Below are 25,627 nucleotides of genomic sequence, written 5' to 3'. Positions count from 1 at the left end.
CAGTATTAAACAAGATGAACTCATATCTTTTAAACACTGCTTCCCAATAAAAGAACATGAAGAAGGTATTCTAAATGCTTTGAGCAGAAAGCTGAAGTCATGCTTTTTAAATTATCCACCTAGTTTTATCCAGATAATTGCATCTCTAAATTAGCACAAGATCTGAGTATTTTGAAAATTTGACATATATATGATTTTACATAGATTAGTGTTATTTGATATTGCCTTAAAAAGAGGACAATAAACTTTGCAAGATTACTAAAAGAATGTGTGGTATTACAATCTCCTTATGCTAGCAAAGGATTTCTGCACAAGAAAGAGACTTCCAAGTCTTGTTCTAAGCTCATAAAGCAAAAGACTTATTGAACAATTCTCTGGATTGGACAGAGCATTGATAATTTCCAGCAGGACATAATAAATATTAAGATAATAGGAATCTACAAAGATTGAAGAATTTTTTTAAATGCAGCTTGTATCTCAAAGGAATTTGTAATGAATGCCAGCTGAGTTAATTTTTGCCTAAGAAGATATGAATCTTAGGAACTACAATAAAACAAGGATGGGAGGGGCACTAGAAAAAAATTCCTTCTTTGCATCTACCATATTATAATCAATAAGGTGATGTAGTAAAGTGAAGAATGATTAGGATGTAAAGCCCAAAGATTCTAAGCAATAAATGTGTAGGAAAAAAGTACTTCTACAGGCAGCCCCATGTGCTAGATCACACCTGGGACTACAAAGAACTATAATTTTGCAGACTGGAATATTGACAAAAAGTCTTTCTCTTTATTTTATTTATTTTTTCCTACATTTTACCCTTGGATAAGGCTTTAATACAATGTATTAGCAAGTCACAGTGGGTGTAGGTCACCAGGGACATGCTGAAATGCAGTTCTAAATATAGTATCACATCTTGGAGAGTAGATATGTTTAATCTATACATAAATTAAAGTACATCATCTAGGGAAAATCAGTATTCAGCAGCGGATCCACTTGGAACACATATCTGCAAATTAACTCTCCCTTTGGCTTTAAATGAAGTTTCTCGTAGTGAGTAGGAAAGTGGTGGAGTGGTGGGAAAGGAGCCTGAAAACCCAGGCAAAAGAAAGCCTCAGGAGCCTCATTAAAATAAGCAGAGGGTCAGAAGTGTTTCAGGATGCAAAGAAATGAGAAGTATAGAGATTTGGTGGTTAATTATCCTATCCAGGGACGAAGGGACAGGGAATCAGCAATCTGGATCACTGCTGCTTTGCTGAATCACTGGAAAGCACTTCATTTCTCTATTCCTCTGTCACTTCATTTTTAAAGCAAGCTACTCAAACATACCCTACAGTGCAGTTGTGAAAAACAGATAATAAAAGTAATCTTCAAAGTTTCTGCAACTATACAAAAATTATAGAAGCATAAAAGAATAAGGAGGACTACTAGAACGTACTGTATAAGCTGTATCAGGTTCAATAACAGGGTTTCATTTGCCTCTGACATGCATATTATTTCTTTTATATTCACAAACCAAATGTAATAGCGAGCTTGAATTACTTATCTGTAACATTTTGCAAACTTTCTGAGATTGTTGTCACATTAGAAGGAAATTAAAGATTTACAACACAAGATAGTATTTCTGATAGAATGAGGCCAGGGAGAGAGGCAATGAGACAGTATTGATTTTTTGCTCAACAATCCCTTACTTAGCTCTTGCAAGTTCAATAAATTATGTTAAAATTCAGTAGTGTTTTTCATTTGCTTTATATTCTTACCAATCTAAAAGTATCAATCTGTAAGTGTATACTTATTTCAAAGACTGTCATACAATGTCACCCAAGACACACACACACACACATACATATATATTACTTAAAATAAACTTAACCAAAAAACATGGTATTTTCTTAGAGTACATGAATATTAGCGAAAGTGAAAAAATTCCTTAAAGACTTAATGAAAAATTTTTGAATATTTATATGAAGGCAAAACCACAAATGACTCCATCTAGAAATTGCTAATAAATAGACTAGATTTTTTTGTTTTATAAATCTGGCAGTATTGTCTTCACTTCTGAATAAGACACCATGTAAGAGCAGTTTGGCAATCACACTATTAGTTTGGACAGAAACATACCTCTCTACCAGAGATTTGAAATAATAGTTATAGTTATTTAAATTTTAAATGTTTGTTGACTTACAAATGTGGTGATGGTGTTAGTTATCAATGAAATAGAGTTATAAGTGTAATCAACCCCTGGAGACACAAAATTTGCTTATGGTACCATCCAGCTGGTAAAATTATGGTCACTTGACTTGGAGATGGAGTAAACTGGGAACCTAGAAGGCAACCAAGTCTGACCAGAAGTAGAACTCTCCAGGAGACTACTTACAACCAGCCTTCCGCTTGCACAGTAGTCCTAGTCTCAACAAGGCTTATATGCTGCTAGTGACCCTCTATTATGGCTGAGAGATCTACAGCATCTCCCAAAAGTCCCATGTGTTTTGAGGTTGGGCTTTCAGGAGGTGATTAGAATTTGAGGGTGCTAATTTTACTGATGGGTTAATCCACTGATGAATTCATAGCTCAAAGATTATGGAGTGGGGTTCTTTTTGAGGGAGTAGACCACAAAGTATATGTCTTTGCAGGGTATATATTGTCCTCTGCCTGTTACACTATTTCTGGCTTTGCTAATCTTTTCTGCTTTTTTGCTGTTATGAAGCAACCAGCTTTCCATCATCATGCCCTTCCACCATGATATTCTTGCTTTGGAGCCAGCCAAACATGATCTGAAACCATGAAGCTTTCTTTCTTTAAGTGATGTATACTAGGTATTTGCTCCAGATACAGAAAGGTACCTAATATGCATTCCCTTTATGTGAACTGAATGATTCTGAATATAGTGAATGAATCTGAAGTTAGCCACCTTAATGACAGGGGAGCAGGTTCATTTCAATGTAAATCTGAGAAAAAGAGAGAGGATTTATTCTGACTCATACTCCATACCTCAACTTGAAGAGGCTCAGAAGTATCCTTTCTGACGTGAAAGAGAGAATTTACTGGGAAAAAAAGCAACTCTAGGCTAATTATTAATAAATAAATTCAGTAGCACTAGAATTATCCTTAGTTCAATTTCAGGAATAAATAGCAGAAAGGTGTGTGTGTGTGTGTGCGTGTGTGTGTGTGTGTGTGTGTGTGTGTGTGTCAGAGAGAGAGAGGAGAGAGAGAGACAGACAGAGACAGAGAGAATTCAAGAAAAAAATTCAGTAACAAAAATGATATGTATTCACCTAAGCTCACTTAGACTCACTACCTTGTGAAATGAAGGCTGCTGCCTTAGAAATAGACTAAAATTATACAAAATAAATGTCAGCTAACTAACACTATACCAATGGGTGTTTATTTTTTTTGTTTAGCAAGAATGGTTTATTAGACAATCAATCAATGTAATTCATCCAATTAATTTACTAAAAGAGAAATGCCATTTCATTATCCCAACCGATGAAGGAAAAGCACTTCACAAAAACTTATAAAACTTTTGGAACTTGATTAATCCTCTTTACCAAGTTTACAGGAAATGTACTTAATGAGGAAATTTTGAACTTATTTTCTTCAGTAAAATACAGGATTCTTTTTTTTTTTATTTAAGGAGAAAAAAGAAAAAAAAGCAGAAAAAGGGTATAAGTTATACAGAATTTCAGAGAAAAAATAAACAGTAGGTAATCACTAGTTAATGGATTACATATTGTCATCTTAGAAATATTTGTTCAAGTTACAAGATTAAAGCATATAAAGTGGACATTCAAACAGCGAGACTGTAAACAGTTCTGTTCAATGATCCAAAAAAATCAGTAATAGTATTGTCTATCTTATACTTTTAAATTTACATGCAGTTATACCATTTAGAGCACTTTCTTTTCCTCTCTTTTGTACAATGACTATTACACATTTTGGATTTTATTGCTCCCACAATTCTTATTGCTTTTTTTGGAAGACAGTAAAACCAAATGTGACTTAACAGGACAGAGTCAGTCAAATCAAAAGGGTGGACATAATAGATAATGTAAAAACATAATACAAGGTGATCAACAATGGTTACCATAATGCCTCCCGCTATCTCAAATGCAATTGCCTATATCATCAGTTATAATAAAATTGAACAAAACAGTAAAGAACGAAACCAACAAAACCAAAACATTGGAGACATTACAGGTCTTCAAAAGTAGATAATAGTCAACCAGTATGGGCATCATAATGAATCCCACTATCTTCACAGCTGTTGCCTAAACTTTCGAACCTGGTACTATCAAGCAAAGCAGAATAGAGGAACATCAGTCAAAACAAGATGGTGAGAGCAATACAGGGCTTCAAATCAAGTTAATAGAATATCAAAGTGGGTTACTATAGTATATCCTGCTTTTTTAAAATTTATTTTCCCTTGAATTAAAAGGATAAAAATAAAAAAGTAAATAATAAAATGGAGATTGAGATAAAAGAGGGCATAACAACTAAACAGTGCAGATCAATACATAACCATTTAAGCAAATTAGTGTTTCACCACAAGATAATCCCAACATAAAAGTAGTTACCATATTGTCTCTTTCCTTGAGATCTTTGAGTATAACTTCGTATTCTGTAGCATCATATATATCTACACAATGTATAACCATTCAAGAGAATGACAGTATTACAGGGTATTTAGAATCAACTAACAGATAATGAACTATGGTTTCTGCATAATCTCCTTGTCTATAAAAGTTTTTGTTTATATTATCACATATAATAAAATCCAATAAGGTACAACATGTTAAAACCTATGGAGACAGAAGAACAAAAGCTTGATGGTACTTCAAAATAAGATACCAAACCAGCACTACCTATTATAACGTCGTTTTCTCCAAGATAGCTGTTCCTATCATCCGATCTTCTCTGCCTCATTTCTGTTGAGCTCTTTTTCTGTCATTAGTTGTCAGCTTGTCTTCTTCATTTTGTTTTCTGCTCCATTCATTGTGGCCTCTCTGCCACTATTTCTGGATTCTTCATATTTTTCTTTTTTAGAATATCCTGCAGTATTCTCTGTAGAGTTGAATTGGTGGTTGCATATTCCCCTAGTTCCTCTTTATTCTGAAAGCACCTTGTTTTTCCATCAATTTCCAGGGATAGTTGTGCAGGATATCTCAATCTTGGCTGGAGGTTATTATCTTTTAAAGCTTGAATTATTTCCCCCCACGCTCTTCATGATTTGATGGTTTGTGCCGAGAAGTCTGCTGTAATTCTGATGGGTGTTCCCTTTTGTTTCTTGTCTTTGACAGCTTTTAATATTCTGTTCTTATATTGGATTTCTGAAATTTTGATTATTATATGCCTGGGTGTAAGTCTATTTGGGTTGTAGGTAGCTGGAGTCTTGTATGTCTCATATATCTGAGTATCTTTACCATTTGCTAAATTAAGTAAATTCTCTTGGATTATTTCTGTGAATAGCTTTTGTAGTCCATTTGTTTGTGTCCCCACTTCTCTTATGTTCTTAATTCTTAAGTTATAGATCCTCTTATCATCTTCTAGTTTTTGTATTGTTGCTGTTTGTTTTTTTGTTATTTTTAAGAAGTTTTTCATTTCATGCTCTCATATTACAAATCTGCCCTCCAGTTCAGATAATCTGTCCTTAGTTTCTTTTAAGCTGTTATGCCAGTTTTCGATAGCTTTTGGTTTCCTGGTAATCTCTTTGAACCTGCTTCATGTATTCTATGTGTTCTCTATTTTCTCCATCAAATAATTCTCCCCTCTTTTTCTGTTCTTCCATTCCACCATCTGCTTTTTCTTGGGTGGTGCTTAGCATTTCTCTGACTATTCTGCTTATGTCTTGCTTCAGGTCATTAATAACTTCATTCCTGAACTTGTCTATGAGGCTCTGGAGATAGCGTTTTATATCTATTGGTGGCATGTCTGCTATTGCCTGTTTCTCAGGATTGGGGGCCAAGGAGCCTTTTTTGTTGCTCCCTCTTCCCATATTCTTTGTTCCTTATATATGCAAGCGTATATAGGAGGCCAAGCTTCCTTCCCTGTCGGCCACAGTCTGACTGAATTTTGCCAGCTAGGTGTTCCCGCCCACTGCAGTGCACCAGGGAGTTACGGACCAGGCAGTCTATGCGGGGCCCGGCCCTCCAGGTCAACCTATCAAAAGGCCTCAGCGCTAGGGTGCATCTTCAGGTGCTGGGATCTGGGTTGTGCTAGCCTACTGGGTCTCAGCCAGCAGCGTCACGTAGGCTAGGCACTGCTCACCAATCCCACTTGAGAGAAGGATATGTGACTGAAGTCACTACAGCTCCCTGTTCCAGCAAGTCTGCCCGGTTCCAGAATGTCCTCTGTTGGCACCTCCTAGACCATGGGAGAGTCCATGAAAACTGCCATGCCAGTTTCCTTCACTTACTGGAGGTCGATGCACAGCTCCCCGCCCGCCCAGCTCTTAACTCTGTTCACCGATTCCTGTTCTCAGCGCTTTTGCGCGTCTCTTTCCCTGCCGAGCCAATTCAGATGCAGACGCGGCGGCAGGAAACCCAAATTGCGGCTTTCAATGGCACGGGCTCCAGCGTCTACACTCAGGCTTTATCTGTTCCTGTTATAGGAACAGATTGCATTCCCAGTTAGTATCTCTCAGCCCAGTTCATTCTTGGGTCAGCAGGGTATATCTCCTCTTGGTTAGGATTCCTCCCTCTGTACTATTCCTGGATTCTAAGCTGGTTCTTGGAGAGAGCCTGAGTAGCTGCTGCTATCTGTCTTCCATGTTCTCTCAGAATCAATGGGTATTTATTGAATAGCTACAAAATTATCTCACTGCTATGACTGTTTTAACTTAGAAAGGCAGTAGATTACTATGAAGCCATAGAGGTTGGGTTACAGATGACGCATACATGCTAATTAAGGTCCTCACCAATGGACAAGTTTCAGGTTCTCAGTGCAGAAGGGATCACTTTAACCTCTCCAGCTTTTGGACCATGATCATAGTCATGAAGAACAAGAGCTCCATCTTGTTATGTTTAGGTTATAAAAAATATTATACCTGTGATTCTCTTAGTCACTTCCTTCACTGCTGGGACAAAATACCCGATACCCCAATATAAGGTAGGAAAGGTTTATTTTAAGTCACAGTTTCTAAGTGTTTCCATCCATAGTTGACTGGCTCCAAGGCAGAATGGCATAGCAGAGGAGCATAGTAGAAGAAAAACTGCTCATGGCATGGAAGCCAGGAAGTAGAGAGTGAAGGGGCAGGGGTGGGGTTTGGAAAGGGAAAGAGATAAATCCTTCCCAGTCAATGCCCTAGTGACACCTCTTTCAACCAGACCTCATCTCCTAATAGTAAACCAGCTATAAACTCCCATAATCTAATCACCTTCTAAAAGCCCTGCTCATGAATGCATGAGGCTCTTGGATGACATTTACATGTAAACCAGAACAATATGACAGCGTAGAGGGCTGGGGATTTAACTCAGTGGCGTAAGCGCCTGCCTGGCAAGCACAAGGGCATGAATTCAATTCCCTAGTACCAAAAAAAAAAAAAAAAAAATTATAGCATAGAGATGCCTATCTACAAGTGGCTAAATGAATCCTGCCTGCATTCTGAGGGCAGATACCTAAAAACTCCTAACAATACATAGTCAGTACTTAACAAATGTTTGTTAATGAAAAGATATCCTTTATGGTCATTCAAAACACCAATAATTCTGCCATTTGGAAAAGAAAATGTCAAAATGACAGTCTAGATTTAAGCAAACAATGAACTATTAGTAAATATTTATGAAAGTGGTATAATGATTTGAAAATAGAAAAAGGAACAATAGTGAAGGATGCATTACTTTTAGTAAAAGTCTCTTTGGAGATGCAAGGAATAGCAATTTTATTTTCTTTTAACTTTCTCAAAGTATTTTCTCAAATACTAAATATTAATTTCATTCATTGGTCATTCTTGCCTTATTGTCTTTTCTATAATCAGATTCACATGTCAAGGTCAGCTAGAATAAAATTTTTAGTTGAGAGGTGGGGGTGAGGTTTGGAGTAATAAAGGATGGCAAGATTTACTTAGTTGACGGATGAAAAAAATTAAACAAATATCCATCCTTGAATCTCCCTTCTGTCTCTTTCTCCTCCTCCTCCATCTTTGGAGTGATCATGTTTCTTTCTGAGACAAGTGTAGTACGTTTGTAGACACTGCCAAGGGCTTCTCATATAAATACATTCTAGATGGTCTAGTGTAGCTAAATGTTCTTTACAAATATTGAATAGCTTTATTATAGAATAGCACAACTTTAAATTGGATTCTTATTAACTATAAAAGCAATATACATGTAGGAATTCTTTTGGTACCCTGAGACAAATTTAGTCACTTTATAACTGACAAAATTTAATAGTCTATAAATTATTGCTATTAGACATTGTTATCAATTTTGTCTGTAACACTAGATGCCCAGGCTTAGAATAGTTTTCAGAGTATTACTGAAATTATTGCATAGTTAAAAACAGGCTTCGCAGGGGCTGGGGATTTAGCTCAGCAGCATAAGCGCCTGCCCTGCAAGCACGCAATTGTGAGTTTGATCCCCGGTACCGATAGATTAAAAAAAAAAAACAAACAAAAACAAAACATGCTTCGTTACCACACATGCACTTATACCTCAAAAAATAATTTCCTATTGCTTTCTCAAGCTTGAGGCAGTTAATACACCTTAGCCTACATCCCTTCTCTGCTGAGTACCATGTCCGGCTCCTATTAAATTCTCAGAAAATGAGCTCATTCTACCCCTAAAAAGGGAAGGACCATGCTGCATTCAGGAAACAACAGAATAGCCTCTACTGCCCCAGGATGTCAGTGCCCACCTAACCTCCCACTACTATCAACATGCCCAGACAAACAGGATGATATCCTCTTTGCAAGAATTCTAGAGACCCATGCTTGCTCCTGTGTGGAAGGAAGTACACTTTTAGATATCTATCTCATGAAGCATATTATCAGAGCAGGCAACTGCAATGAAGCCCTAACTCTGACACCTTAGAATAGGGGGATGACTTTGGCTGCTGACTTGGATTAAACCAATTGTCCATAATTAAAATTTAGACAAATTGTTGGTGAAATGCTTTAAACAGTCCTGTTACTTATATCCAAATAATGAGACTCACTTATTTAACAGATCTTATTAAATAATGATTATACCAGTCCTAACAGAATCAAAGGGAATAATAGCTACAATTCTTATCTCCTTTTTTCTTCCCCAAATAAAACCATGTTTGTGTTGAAGGACATCTGGGTTGCTTTGGCTTGTCTGAGCATAAGTATTATGATCAAATAGTTATGAACATTCTTGAATAAGACATTTTTCTAATTCTTATTGGTTTTTGATAAATGATAATTATATGTATTTATGGGAACTATGTGATATTTTTATGCATATTCACATGATTAATATTCAAGTCAGTGTAAACATATGTATCTCATCAAATATTTCTTATTTAAGTCTTTTTGTAGGCACACACTATAATTTGCAGGAGTTGATTTGCTAGGAGGTGTGGTATTTACAAATGTTTGTAAAAACAATCTGCCAAACATTGCCAAAAAGAATGCTTACTTTCACCAAAAATATATCAGATCTAAAAAGGTTTCTTGGACCTTGGGCCATATCTCTCACCACGCACTAAACCAGTATTGAAATGGATCAAAATAAATATAAATATAAATAAATATAAATATAAATAAACTAAATATTAAAACAGAAACAATCTTCTGGGAGATACAATTGTTAAAAACCTTGAAGACACAGTTGTAGGCAAAGACTACAAACAAAACTACAGTTCCACAAGAAATATTACAAAGAAACTACAAGTAGTATCACATCAAATTAAAAACCATATGCACAACAAAAGAAATCAACAAAGTGAAGCAACAACCTATAGAATGGGAAAAAAACTTTGCCATCTACTCCTTAAGGAGTTTTCAAAGGACTAACATCTAGAATATATATATAGAACTCAGAAAAAATTAGAACCCACAAACTTAAAGATCCAATCCAAAAAAAAAAAGTGCATCTGAAATGAATAGATGCTTCTCAAAGGAAAAAGTACAAAAGACCAATACATACAAGAAAAAATGCTTAGTATCTCTGGCCATTAGAGAAATACAAATTAAAACAACACTGAGATTCCATCTCATTACAGAAAGAATGGCTATCATTAAGAAATCAACCAATAATAAATGATGGTGAGGCTGTGGGGAAAAGAAACCTTTCTCCAATATTGATAGCATTGTAAACTGGTACAGCCACTATGTAAATCAGTATGAAGACTCCTCAAAAGCTTAAAAACTAGTTGTTCCATTTGACCCAGATATTCTCTTTCTAGGTATCTTCCTGAAAGAGATAAAGTCATCATACCACAGTGATCCATGCATACCAATGTTTATAGCAGCATAATTTATAATAGCTAAATTTTGAAGATAGCCCATATGCCTATTACCAGAAGAACTGGTAAAGAAAATGTGATATTTATATACATTAGAATACTAATCTGCCATAAAGAAGGATAAACTTCAGGCATTCTTAGGTAAATGGATGCAGCCAGTTGTAGTTAGGCTTTTCAAGGAAAACAATTTAATACACAACATGCAACTTACAGGATTATTTTATAATAGTCACCCAAAGAGTAAAATATACAAGAGTCCAGGAAATCTGTCCACATGCTAACGACCCAAAGAATCCAACTGAGAGCCTGGATTCCATGACAATGTCCTCAACAAGTCTAACTAAAGGCTTAGAGTCCATGACAATGTCTCATCCAAGTCCACATCAAAGATCTATACTGGGACGGCCCAAAGGGCAGTGAGAGAAACTAGAAAGTTTGTGCCAGCAGGATGAAGGATCTGTGCCAGCAGGCATACTGCACTTGAGCCAGGAAGCAGCGTCCAAGGTAAGGACCAAAACTCTGTTGAAAAGTACCATAGCCATCCTCAGTGACAATGAGGTCCTCAGCTCCTGCAATGATGAGAAGAGCTGAGTTCTTATCAGGAAACCAGCACAACAAGCTTCTCCAGGAAAACCAATAGCATCAGTAGAACCAACAACATTACTTCTTCCTCCTTTTTGTGCTGTTGACAACATAAAAAATTCTGTTGACAATAATCCTCAGGTAGGCCCTTCACAAGATAATAATAAATCCAAAATGGCTACCATAATATATCTTGTCATCTTTGAAACAGCTGCCCTTGCCATCAGATATAGTAAAGTCAAATAAGACAAAACAAAATCAAACCAAACCAAACCAAACAATAAGAACAACACAGGACTTTAAAACAAGATAATAGGGAATTAACAATGGCTACCACGTTCAGAAGGAGAACCTCCATAGACACTATATTGCCTATCATTATCCTCTAAATAGTTGATCAGGCTACTGGCTTTAGGGCTTCAGGCCAGCAAAGTCAGTGAAACACTAACTGCTATAAGCATTAAGTTGTATTTTACTTCAGTTGCTATCATCTCAGCCTGTTTCTCTGGATCAGCAGCTCTCTTACAGGGATGTTGGGGGAGGGGGTCATTTGGCTCTTCTTGTCTCTCAGCCCACACACCAGAAGGGGTTGGTATATTGTTCTCCTCCCCATGAGCCATAAATGATGCCAACTCACAAGAAGGGATGGAATCTTGCTCCCCTCCTCAAGGCCCACAACTTGCCATTTAGCTTTTTCATGCATATTATAACATAGTATACATTTTCTATTGTTGTACATTTAACATATTTGTCTTTATATTTAAAGTGTGACTATTATCGACTGTATAATTAAGCATCCCTTTTTATTCAGCTTGGCTTTTAATGGGAGTCTCTAATACATCTACATTTTAAATAATTAGGTTAGTTTAAAACTATCTTCTTATTAACTGTTTTACACTTTCTCTATTTTATTTATTTTATTTTTTTCTCCTATTTTCCTTGCATATTTATTTATGTGTTGGAAAATCCCAGATAATTTTAGAATTCCTTTTGTTGTACTCTTGTCTATACCTATATTTATCTAGTTATCTTCTTAGTGAATATTCTAAGAATCACAATAATATACTCTTAAAATAAAAAAAATTAATTTAAAATGTGTTAATTAAAAGTAAAATCAATATTATATTACTTTACTTAATATGCTGTATTTACATTTGCCGTCTCCTCCCTTGGGTTAGTTTGTCATATATTTTATATTTATGCATATTGTATCTCAACTTAACATGTTATAGCTTTAAAAAATTGTTACTTATAGAAATAAAGAGATAAAAAGTAGTATTTTAAAATTATCTACATGGCCAGTAAAGATGGTGGATAGGCAACAGCAGGCTATAGAGGCTCCCTGAGATAGTCAACTTAGATTTCAAAATAATATAGCGTGGGGAAGCCCTGAACAGAGGGAGATGAATCCGCTCAACCCAGAAAGAAACTAAGCTGAAAAGAACCAACCAAACATCAGTTCCGGTGCTACTACTGGAACAGCTAAAGGCTCAGTGCTTCTGCTACAGTGCCCGTATTGAGCCAACCGAAATCCCGCTGTTTCGACTCACTGGAAACACACTCATACTGAGGTTGGGGGTTGGCAAGCCGAACAGAGAGCTGAGCTGGCAAGGAACCTGCATCGACCTGTGGTGAGTGACTGGGATCTCCCCAATACACCTGTATGGAAGAAACAAAAAATATGAGAAGAGGAAGCAACAAGAAAAAGTCCCCAGCCCCCAACCCTGATAACACTGATCCAGGAAAGGTAAATACAAAGGAGACTGAGGAAAGAAAACATACGTATCAGACACGGCACCCGTGGACATAAAGAGGTATCTTTGGGATCTCATAGATGAGTTCAAAGTGAAATATTTAACCATGTAAAGAAAGATATAAATAGATTAATAAAAGAAATGCTAAGCACCTCTCAAGAAGACACAGATGGAAAAATGAACAAAAAAAGAGGAGAATCACTTGATGAAGAATATAAAGAAAACATAGAATATATGAAGCAGGTTCAAAGAAATTAAAAACTCCATTGAAAGATTGCAAAACTGTTTGAAAGAAACTAAGGACAGATTATCCAAACTGGAGGACAGGTTTGCAATGTGGGATCATGAAAGGAAAAATTTCTTAAAAATAACAAGGAAACAAGCAGTAACAATACAAAGGCTAGAAGACGACAAGAGCATCTATAATTTAAGAATAAGGAACATGAATGAAGAAGCAGAGGTACAAACAAAGGAACGACAAAGGCTATTCACAGAAATAATTAAGGAAAGCTTCCCAAACATAGGAAAAGGAAATGATATTCAGATGCATGAGGCATACAAAACTCCAGCCACCTAAAACCAAAACAGACTATACCCAGGCATACAATAGTCAATATCCCAGAAGTCCAATATAAGAACAGAATATTAAAAGCTGTCAGAGACAAGAAACAGATTACTCCCAAGGAAAAGCCCATCAGAATTACGGCACACTTCTCGACACAAATCATCATGTCAAGAAGAGCCTGAAGTGAAATATTTCAAGCCCTGAAAGAAAATAACCTCCAGCCCAGATTGATGTACCCCAAAAAACCATCTCTAGAAGTTAATGGAGAATCAAGATGCTTCCAAGACAAAGAACAACTTGGGAAATTCGCGACCACCCAATCCAACTCTACAGAGAATACTGTAGGACATTCTAAAGAGAGAGAAAAGTACCAGGATTCCAGGAACAGTGGCAGAAGTGCCTCAATGAATGGAGCAGAAAGTGAAATGAAGAAGACAGACAACTAATGACGGAAAAAAGAGCACAATAGAAATGAGGCAGAGAACGTTGGCTATGATCTGTAATATAGATGGCCTTGATACACTAAATTTAAAAAAAAGACAGAATCACAGGCAGAGTAGATCAAGAGGTAGGGTCCACCAAGATGCTCTTTATAGGAAATATAATTAACCTGAAAAAGGGTATATGGACTGAAAATCAAATATGAGAAACCAACGATCTATGTGATAGGGAACCAGAGAGTAATAGGGGCAACTAGGCTATTATTTGAGAATAGGTGGGAAAGACAGGCTTTAATAGGTAAAGAAATACAACTAGAGGTCAAGTCCAGGAGGGAGAAGGTTCAGAACCACTTAGGTAAATAGCAGGTCCCCCCCCCATTTAAAACCAAGGGTCTTGGTCAGACCCAAAAATGCACAGTATACCCGGGGGAATGAATGGGGAGGAATAGTCTTTAAAAGACAGAAGAAGATATTATTAATAGTGTATCAGGAATTAAAACCCATATTACTCGCACCATCCTGCTTAGATGGAACTTATTCTGTCCCAGTTTGTATACAAGCACTAGATCTGAGGGCCCAGACAGCTATCCCAAAAATATCAGGCTATAGCACAGTAATCATCTTTAATTTCCTATTAACTTAATCTGGAGTATAACAGTATGACTTATACTGTTATATCATGACTGATCTTAATTAAATCTGTTTTGATTGCTGTTTATTGACATTTTATTCAAAACTGTTATAATTGATGGTATCAAGTCTGAGAGTATAGATAACTATACTGAAAATGACAAGATTCACTATGATACCCATTCTAGTTTGATTACTGTTTTTGTAGATTTACACTACCTACAAAATTGTGTTTCTATTAATAGTTATGTACTGATATATTCAATTATACTATATCTGATGAAATAGCCAATTCTATTGAAGATAATAGTATTGCTGGATTTTACATTGTGACATTCCAGGATCAGCACTGGGTACTCTAGTGTCTTTTTTACTTCAAAGTATTTGTTCATTTCATCATGTGTTGTAAGATCAGTTCTTGTAAACTGTTTATCGGTTCTATACATGCATGAATCTTAACATGTAGTTCTATGCTTTCTGTATTAGAGGGGGAAACAAAACAAAGCAGGACAGAACAAAACATAACCCTATAGAAACATAAAATGAAAAAGACATATAAAACCATTGTACAAGGAATTTTACCATGGTTACTGTGTTGTTTCTAGTTATCAGAATTTTATGCTCTTATGCTTGCTCCCTCTTTGTCTACAAATAAAAACTACCACATGTAACAGCTCATAATTCTTTCAACAACCCAAGTTCTTGAAAAACTCATCAGCACTCACTTCCTCATTTTGTATACCACAACTAACATGTAAATTATGATTTTAATTGATTTTTAAAGAATTAATGTATACATACTTTGTCCCAAATCTAAAACAAATGTATATGTGTAATAAGTTTACCTTATAAAGACTTATACTATAAATAAATGAATCTGTTTATGTCAAAAAATGGGGAGGAAGAGTAGGCAGAAGGGCAGGGAAAAAATTGAAATGTGGCTGGTTGTGGTGACATGCTCCTGTAATCCCAGCACTTGGGAGGCTAAGGCAGGAAAATCACTTGCAAGTTTGAGACCAGCCATAGCTACAAAGTAAGCCCAAGGCCAGCCTGCACTGCATAGTGAGATTGTTTCAAAAAAAAAAAAATCGAAATGTGTTATATGTATAAATCAGTTCCCACAATGGATATAATCATTATGTATTATAAGTATGTACTAATAAAAATTTAAAAATTAAAAAAAAACTCTTTACATCTTAAAAAAATGGTATACAAAAAAGGGTATACCTTATTCTTATAACTAGTCCCACTGACATCTTTTCTTTTCCTTAAAGTAATCCTTCTAGGGTAATATGTGAGCAAGTATGTAACTGCACATACACATGCCTACTTGCATGTTATATGACATCCACGGACATAAACAAGCACATATCTTTAACTAATAAATCTTTCTAACTCCTACTGATTGTATGTCAAGATATTAATACTTTTATGTACTGCGATTTCCATACCCTTGCTAAAGTTCTCATTGGTCTTAAATTTTCATAAAGCATTTGTCATTCTTGAAACACAATTATCACCGCAACCATTTTAAGAAACTCTTCATGGTCTTCATAATATTAAAAGTTCTAGGTGGCCTACTAACCCCAGAATACTTCTTGTCCTCTGCTCTTACTTCCTGTGCTCTCAACCCTATGGCTCCAAGGTTCTGATCTAGATTTTCACAGATCAGCCATTAAACCCATGCATATGATCATCAGACTTTTAGAGAGCTAACGTGTCAGCCAAATTCTAGCTTTTCCTTACAGAAGCTTAGTTGATATTTCTTCCCAAACTATCACAGTTTTTTTATAACAAGACTTGGGAAGATAAATCCTCCTTTGGCTATTTTAGGAGAGACCTGAAATCAGCAGCCCTTGTGATGTCCTTACTGATGTTAAGGGTTTCACTGAGATTGCAACCTCAGTTTTATAGTAATTTCCTCTCTGTTGGCCCTTATAATCATCCAAGTAACAAATGCCATCAGCTCTTCATTTATCATCTCTTCCTGTTACTCTAAATCATACCTAAATTTTAAATATTCTCAATGCCTCTATTCTTTCCCCTAACCATTCTCTATCATCACATTCTCTAAGACAATTCTTCCTCTTCAAAAATCTTAAATGATTCTCTTTTGTTTTCAAAATAAACACTTATCATAAAAGTTCAGAATAATCCACTTCCAACCATGTTAATCTGTCAAGTTAAGATTAGAATACTATATTATCGAACTTGAATTTAACCCTTAGTATAAATTAAAAAACAAAGGCAAAATCAAACAAAAAACCAGGAAGAATAAGGTAAACATATCAAAAGGACTCAAGGCCTACTGATACTTTGAAGCATGCTGATGGGATGGGTAACATTGTGTTGATTATAATTATTGATAGGTATGTCTATCTCCACATCCACTTTTCATTAAGAGTATGTACTTTTATTCCTTATCCCTCCATTTGGTGCACGTTTGTTTACTATTTGGGTCTCAAATGAAATATTATTTCCTCCAAGAAATCTTTCCTGACTTATTTTTCCCAGACCTTTATGAGGTCCTTTTGTCATATATTCTTTCACATTTTTCTGCATAGCATTTTCAGAATTTAAGAATAATATAGCTATGTATTTTCTTATATTCAGAAATTACTTAGTTATCAAAGCATGAACAAATGCGAGAACGGCAACCATACCTTCTTTGTGTACAAGGTCATTTCCAGTGCCTTACTAGTGTGTGTTACATGGTGAGCATGATGTTCCTATTTGCTGAGAGAATAAACACCTACTCAAATGTCTAGAACAGTCCTTGCATGGTCGATTATAAATTTTTCCCTATGGTTTAGCTATACTGTTATTGAACTATTTCCTCTTCCATGAATTGATAGATAAGTAGACTGATGGAAGAGATAAATTCTCAAAACCTTCCTCGTGTAGATTTACAAAACAGTACCCCAAGAATATTAATTATGTGGAAGAAAGGAAAGAAGTTATCATCTGAAATCCTTTTGATTCTATTAAAATCACTTACTGCTTCCAAATATTTCGTGTGAAGTTAAGGCTGCCAGGAAGGGTCATTCTTTCTCCCTCCATTCTGCTTTTCTTCCCTCTCCTTTTTTTCCTCCTTTTTCTTTACTTCTTTCTAGTTTTCTCTAATTCATCTCTTCTTTCCCTCTATCAAATTTCTTTTTTCCTGTCTTTCATTGCTTTTTTAAAGCAAATCAAATGTTTTTTTTAGTATGTTTGGCATGGCTTCCTCTACAGAGTTTGCAAACACTAAGTAAAAAACACATCAGACTAATACAAGTAAAGATGTACTATGTTGGTAACATTAAGATAATTCCTCCCAGTACTGGGAGAGTTAAGAATTGTTTTAAAAAATTAAACACTTGAAGATAATAACTCTCATTCTGAACAGTCCTTAGAACTCATGCGTAATTTATTTCCCCACACAGCTATTTCCATCTGAGGTTAAACACAAACCATACTGAAAGGCCTCTTTGTTTGGATGCACTGCGCCGAGGTTGGAACAGCACCTAGATGTCACAATGGTATCTCTAACACTATGGATTTACACAGCACCATGCTTTGCAGAAGCCTAACTGTGTTATTGCAAAGCCTAATTTGTTGTTTCAAGGACAGATTTGTGGCAAGGATCTGGTACTCTGCAAAGGAGACCAGATGGTCACCCTGCAAAGTTTCTTCTCAGAAACAGGTGAATGTTCCGTCTCCCTATCCAGCCCAAGGGATCAGCCTAGCCTTGCCTACCTTCTGAACTATTCTGGAGCCAGTTTTCAGTAGGGAGGCATTTTCTGACATTTTTTATTCATCATTGTCCCTCAGATAGTAAGCATTCAAAGATATCTCTTAATGATCTTGTAAATTTAGGATCTATACCTGGCCCAGTTTTCCTCAGTTCCACCTGCCAAATGCCTTCCCAGGAATTTCTCTTGAATCTATCTGACTTAAGAGGCCAAGGAGAGCCACTGACTCCTGTCCATACTTCCATACCTTTGCTGTAGGCCAGGTTGACTCCCATCCCCATGTCTTCTCCATCTCTGTAAATGACACTACCATCCACCAAACAGCTTAAAACAAAGAAAATGGTTCTTGCTAGTTTTGTTGTGTAATACCCTATTTAAATCCACCTATTGGATTTGAGTGGACTTGTCTGTTCACCATACCTCTGAATTGCATATCTAACCTTAGTTTCTTGTTGCTTCTATTGTAGTTCAAGTTGGGCTCCTCTCTTCCATAACTGAGCTCTCTCCTTACATCTTTGTCCTTCAAAATTTTATTCTGCACCTAGCACCCTAGTCCAACCTTACAATGTCAGCCAGATCAATTCATTCCCCTGATGGCTTCACAAAATACTTGAAGTGAATACTTGCTTGTTGATCCAGCCATAAGACCCCATTTGATCTGCTCTTCCCAGTAAAAACCCATATGCTACCTCTTTACCACCCACTTATGCTCCCACCCCTGTGGCCTTGTTTTCAACCTTCTAACATATAGAGCAAACACCAGGCTCTAAGTTTTGGGTTTGTAAAACCTTCTGTTTAAGATGTACATCTCCTCCAAGATCATCTTGGAACTCTTTCCTTCTTATCTTTCATGTTACAAGTCAAACACTACCTCCTGAGAATGCCCAGCCTCAGTGGCTTTCAATCACATTGCTGTTTTTTTGTAACACTTAATTATGTCTAGAATTATGCTTTGTTCAAATGTATTTATTGCCTAGTATACAAATTCTCTCTGCCTAGTATACAAATTCATTGATCTTGGAACTGTCAGTCAGTGCTGCATCTACAGCATGTAGAAGCATGTGGACACATAGCATCAGCACCCCGTTAATAGTCACTGACTGGGTGGTTGGCTGAAAAAGCAAAAAGACCAATATTTATGTCACTTTTACCAGGCATCCTTCTGACATTCTGAGTGAGCATTCACAGAGCAGAATTTTAGTGTGATAAGTCACAAACAATATGAAAGGATGTAATTCCAATTTCCCAGGGTAGGGGCGGGTAAAGAAATAGGGGCTAGAAATAGATACCTATAAAGATCAGGTATTTAGGTAATAGTTATATCCCACTGAGCTTTGGTTTTTTTTTTTTTCAAGCAGAATTAGAGTGTCTTTGAGGCATTTTGACCAAATCAACTTTAATCTGCTTTATTAAAAATACTGACATCCAAAATAATAGTATTCCATTACTGAAAAACAATGTATCTGTGTGTGTCCATTTAGAAATTACATTCTGAATATCCAGAAGCAGAAGATGCATTTCTTATAAACTTGCTCTTCTGGCTTGCTTTCTTGTCCCACTTTGGCTGGTATGGTTTATGTCCTGCATTTTTTGTCCTAGAGTATGAGGAAGATCTTCTGCATCTTTCTTCATCACTTCTGATAATCCATTGTTTTTGCTAAATCAACACAACCATCCAGATGAGCTGCACTAGATGGTTCACATAGCATTTATCACAATCTCCCTTCTCTGTGCATACCCGGACCCAGGTCATGCCTTTGCTCATTCTCCTTGTTGCTGGGACATGCCTTACCTCTGTTCCTTTACACTTCTCCATTCTTGTCACCTTTCTACACCCTGAGAGAGATCTGCTCCCTCTTCTCCTGAGCCAACAACATTGTTTACTCTCTTACCATGACACTAATGATGTTTTTTCTTGGTCTATAATTTCTGCTTGCCTTCATGGAAGAGTAAGATTTAGAGCAGACAAGTCAGTTTCAGATTTCACTTCAAGTGTTGCTATTTTAGTAAACTTAGACTCACCTTCTTTTGGCTTTGTCTGCTTTATCTATCATGTCAGTAGTTGTCTCTCAGTATCAGGAGCTTTTACTGTCACCAAAATCTATAATCTACAGTCTCATATAAAAAAAGGTCAGTAGGTTATATTCATACCCTCCAAAATACTTTAATTCATCTCTGGGTTATTTATAATAGCTAATATAATGTAAATTTCATGTAAACAGTTGTTATGCTATATTTTGGGGGGTGAAAAGAAAAATGCCTGTATACTTTTAGTACAGATGTAATTTTTTCCAAATGTGTTTAATGTACAGTTGGTTGAATTCATGGATGTGGAGTCCATGCGGAGGACTAACTTTGTTTTTATCCTTGTTTGTTGCTTGAACACAAGAACCACTCCATTAATCATTGTAACCCCAAGCTCCAGTGCATTACCACTAAGTTTATTCATTTCACTATAATTTGGAAAAGAGAAAGGGCTTTGTATTAGTCAGCTGTGCATTACAACTGGAGACAACTTACAAACAGAAAAGTTTTACTTAGATCATAGTTTGATAATTCAAGTCCAAGGCTGGACAGTCCTTGCAAATTATCGCTTTTGGCCACAGCAAGATGCATGTGTGGTTCATCAAAATAGCAGCACATGCAGGAGCAAATATCTTACAAGGATGCAGTCTGAGAGACTGGGGTTTCATAATCCCTTTCACACGGGCATACCCTCAATGATGTAAGTACACCTCATCATGGCCCACTTCTTAAAGGTCCACATATTAGCACCCTGAGAACCACAATTTTACATATGGACTTTTGAGGAACATTCAAACTCTAGCAAACTCATTTTGACTCAAGTGTAACACTCCAACTTGAACTTTGATGTTGCTCACAAGAGTTCTTTCTGATCTGGAGAGAAAAGGAGGATTGGAAAAAAAGCTAGTAAGTAGCTTACTGACTGCTGTTATTTTCATAAAAGATTATTAGAGGGATGGATTCAGGTAAGTCTCTGACAGGCCACCTATGAATTTAGGACCATCCTGAATCTTGAAGTCATCCAGCCTCTAGTAGTTTATAGTCCTCTGATGTTTTCTATGGCATACTAACAGATGTTTGCCTAGATTTGCAATCTAGAATTCAAGCTACCTAGATTTGCAAGGGGCCCAGGAGCACTTTGAAAGAGAACCTGAATGAGATATTTGAATTAGGACATATATAGGTTTGTCTGATGACCAGGAAGGAGGGGTATATTCCTCAAAGGAGGCTAGACAAGAGAAAAAGAGCACAAACTCTCTAAAATGAAGCTTCATTGAGAATGACTATTTTGGGTACTCAATCTAAAGTGGTACAGGAGAGATAAGAAGACAAAGTAGGAAGAGGCCTTTAATGAGGGAATGGGAGTGCCTTATAGGGGTGCAGCGGCTCAGCAAAAACAAAGAAGTGAAACTACTTGTATCAGTTTTGGCTGGGGTAGGAGTTTGGGAGGTCGACAAAATGACATTAACAGCTGATTTGAAGGAGCATCTACCTGTGTAAAACAGGAGATAGAAAGATTTACTGGGGCTGGGGGTGGAGGCCTGGGTGGTTGTGGAGTCTTGGGATCACAGAGGGCTCCGCACATGCACAAAACAAGAGCAGATTTATCTCTGGAACAAGAAAACACAGAAGCTACTCTTGGAGAGGTAAGTTGTTTCTTTGGATCCAGTACCAAGTTGGGTAGATATCATGTTACAGATAGCTAAGCCCTAGGCTAGCAGAACCTATCAGAGAAATCCTAGAGAATGATCTGGTTTCTGCAGCAAGACTTTTATGATATGGAGGATAGAAGCTTCTAAGGGAGCTATGCCTAACTTTCTCTTTCCAGCTGTACTTAACTAGAACATCACATCTAGACAGTCATGTTGGACACTGAACCAAAGCACATATAAGAAAGCATCATACATACTGAAAATAGGAACACACTTTCTTTGCAATTTTCTGCTAGAAGGAAGACAATGTTCTTAATAAAAAGGAACTTTACCAATTCTTATCAAGGTGCTGTTGGTGTTGAGAAAGGACATGGCAGGACACCGTTTGAAGAAGACAACTATTGCTAGCAGAATTATATTATTGAGACTTTAAAGTTCTACTTTTAGAATACCTCTGCAAAGAGTTGGTCTCAAGAAAAAGAAGAAGTCTGCTTGCTGATCAGAGGATAAAAGCCCTAGAATCCATTGGTCCAGAAGTTATTGATGGAGGCCTATAGGCAGCAAGAGCAGAGAAGCTACATGGCAGTGGGGAGAGTGAAGGTACCCACTGCAGGGCAACTGGCCTGCCTGCTCTGCCCTCTGATAGGCTGTGAGCTACCATTATTACAGAGTACATATAAATGGATTATCTCTATTCCTCCTTACCATCTAAACTGCATTGCCCTTAAAGAAACAGGCACTTTGAGTACATCTTAGTGATTGATGCCTATGTTTTTCTGTTTGTTTGGTTGGTTTGGTTTTGGTTTTTTTGGTTAGGTTAGGTTTGGTTTGGTTTTGGGTTTTTGAGACACAGTTTCAGTTCAGGCTGGCCTCAAGCTTACTAGGTAGCCTTGGCTGGCTTTGGACTGGTGGCACTCCTCCTGCTTTAACTTCCTGAGTGCTGGGATTACAGGCATACCCTACCACACTCAAGACCTCTGGGTTTTATAGAGTTTTATACCACAGGCTTCATATATAGCATACTCTCTTCATGTTTCCTGTATTTTCTTTACAGGCTTGGGATTTTTTTTTTTAAACAGGATGGTATTTTCAGCAAATAGCATAAAGCTTAATGTAACATAAGTTAAAAAATATCAAAATAGCAACCCAAGTCAGGAGTCATCTTTCCAGGCTCAGACTTTCCAACCTGTCCTCTACTTCCAACTTTTCCTGTACCCTAAAAGGCAGGACACTGACCCAGTCAGTTAAGAAGTGTTTACTTCAAGGCTGCTGGGCTGTGTTTGACTCTGGGCAGGGATTCAAAATCTGTCTTAAAAATGACCTACTTATCTAGCTGTCAAAATATGGATTTCATATGGGATCTTTCATTGGGACCTTTATCATAGTTCTAATTTAGATTTATGGACCAGAGATAGAACTTTTGTCTTTCAGAGTCAACAAGGTCCTCAGACACTGGCCATCTTGCACTATCTTAGTTGCTTTTCAGGCAACTAAGGATATTTACAGTGTATTTAAATAATGCAGTGCAAAGAATAGGAGGTATCAAAATCTGGCAGGAAGTTGAAGCACTGACTTTCATAAATCTAAAGTGCTAAAAATATCTTTCTTGTTCAAAAGTTAGAAAGAATTTCAATGATTTTTTTTTTCTTCATTGCAATTTCTTTACGTTTTCTTGGTAACCAGAAACGAGTTTCACAATTCATGTGGAGTTTGGCTCTTTTTTCAGAGAGCTAGAGAAGCCTACTGTTATTTCAGTGGGCCCAGCACAGTGAAGTAAGGAACATTCAACACATGGGAAGCCTGCCAGCAGCTTCCCCTGCCAAACCAAACAGGAATCAGTGTGGACAATGGGAAGATTATGTGGGGGAAAATGGATACCCCAATGAAGGCAGGAAAGCCATGTCAATTATATTTAGAAGCAGTGTCTTTTCCCCAGGGTTACAAAACCATTCCTCTAAGAGTCCTGAGGATGTTGCTGTTTGCTGAAAGGTCAGTGGGTGGAGTTGAAACAAATGCTGTTTCTCTTGTAACTTCCTGTGTGTCTTAAAGTCTCACCACAAGCCTGTTTGCTATGATGCTGTCCTTTCATTGACACTGACTGCTGGCCAGCCTTACTTCTTCCAGTGCTGCCAAGAGAGGAGAAGGATGGAGGTAGCCCACGCCTCCTTGAGCACAGGACCTTGCTAGATGATTGCCTCTGTTCTGCTTGTGTTGTGACCTGTATGGGGAAGAAAAACAAAAACAAAAGGAAAAGAAAACAACAACAAAAAGCATGGATTTTTCCAGAAAAGCCACGGAAACCCTAATAAGTACTCCATGGGTTGGACTCTTTATGACTTCTCCTAATGGCCGTAGGTAGACCTCTGCATAGTCACTATTGAAGACATAATGGCCTCACCCCTTTGCCAGACAATTCACAGCTGTGCCCCTGACACCTATTAAAAGCACAGATTGAGGATGCCTTAGAGAAACACAACACGTAAATACAGGGCTGTGCCTCCCAGTGCGAATGAACCTCACTCCCCGTCTTTCCTTTTGCAAAATGTAAAATCAAAAGTGTCACTGAACTTCTAACAATGACATATCAAACATACAACAAATTATATGACATCAAGATGTTTCGATATTATTGGAAACACATCTTGTGCTTTTCTTTCTACAGAAATAAAAATCTGAAGATATATTAAAAGTCCTCCTTTAATCTTTTTCTTCCTAGGAAGAACTTTCTTCAGTGGGCATGTGTAGTTCTCTCATGGATATTAGTATTCTACGTCCAGTTTTTTTTTCATACATAAATATATGTGTGCATATAGCTTTAAATGATCTTTCTTTTTGTAAAGTCATATAAATTATATCTCAACAAGTTATTAAAAGTAATCAATATCTCTTCTCAAATGAAACATTTTTAAGCATCTTCAAGAGACTTTAAATCATTTATCATTAATTTTCTTCCACATTTTTATGTGCTATTATTGTGTTTTTTCCCCTCTATTTTGTTTTACAGTGTCTACAGTCACTATTGTTAGGGTTGCTTCATGATGTCAGTAGTAAACTTGATTTAGTCAGATGCTCACTAGCTTATTGACTTTTTATTACCACTTTTTTTGCATCTTCTGGATTATAGATTCAATTCCCACTCTTTTAAAGTGGCATTTGAACAAAGGTCTGTAAGATTCCTCTATGTTTCTGCCTGAAAATGTCTGTATTTCAACATATTTGAATGCCATTAGTTAAACATAGAATTCTAAGTATTCAGATACTTTATTTTAGTATTCTTAAAGTATCCTTTTCATGCATGACTAATAGTCATGAAGAAATCTATAACTGAAATTATTTTTTTTTTCTGGCTTCACCTAAGATCTGCTTGTCTTTGGTGTTCTAGAATTTGTGTATTATGTGCTTAGTTGTTTATTTACTGTTATAGTTGGCATACATACTATTAACTGAATCTAAGAATTTATGGATGTCTTAAATTTACAGTATTTCAAAGCTATTTTCTCTTTGACTATTTCTCATAACTCAGGATCATGGTTATATCTTTTTGATGATTTTTTTTTACATATATAACATATTGATGACTTATTCCAGCTTCCTCAGTAGTCCAATCTGAATACAATATTTTCAAATATATTCTGTCATTCAGAAATTCTCTCTTTAATTCTGATTTTGCTATTTAATCTGTCGCTTTAATTTTCAATAAATTTTTAGTTCTTAAAATTGGCTATTTTTTATCTAATTTTAAGATTATTGTTTCCTTGAAATATCTTTCATCTTTTAAAAAATCTTTATTTTACATTATCTAGAGTTTTAGGAGTTCTTGTTTCAT

At 36.5% G+C, this 25,627-nt stretch overlaps 1 protein-coding gene and 1 long non-coding RNA gene across 4 annotated transcripts in view; one reads left to right on the top strand and one right to left on the bottom strand.

The window, feature by feature from the left end:
• Positions 1-25,627, top strand: part of Stard13 (StAR related lipid transfer domain containing 13) — a 501,526-nt gene that overhangs the window by 41,680 nt on the left and 434,219 nt on the right. The window contains exon 1 of one of the 2 annotated variants that reach the window (XM_063232620.1): positions 21,781-21,795. The exons of the other annotated variant lie outside the window; for it this stretch is intronic. The gene's annotated coding sequence lies outside the window, so the exon portion shown is untranslated. Of the gene's footprint in view, positions 1-21,780; positions 21,796-25,627 lie in introns of those variants that run through there. 2 annotated transcript variants of the gene reach the window in all.
• LOC106025143 (uncharacterized) overlaps positions 20,528-25,627 on the bottom strand; it is a 31,812-nt gene continuing 26,712 nt past the window's right edge. For both annotated transcript variants that reach the window (XR_010041781.1, XR_002788507.2), the window contains one exon: positions 20,528-24,019. This is a non-coding gene — a long non-coding RNA (uncharacterized LOC106025143). The remainder of the gene's footprint in view (positions 24,020-25,627) is intronic.

This window comes from Cavia porcellus, unplaced genomic scaffold (assembly GCF_034190915.1).
Source record: "Cavia porcellus strain 051 isolate PalLab524CR breed Dunkin Hartley unplaced genomic scaffold, mCavPor4.1 scaffold_21, whole genome shotgun sequence".
Taxonomy (NCBI): Eukaryota; Metazoa; Chordata; class Mammalia; order Rodentia; family Caviidae; genus Cavia; species Cavia porcellus.
Note: the sequence above shows the minus strand (reverse complement) of the source record. Positions and strands in the feature narration are given on the sequence as shown.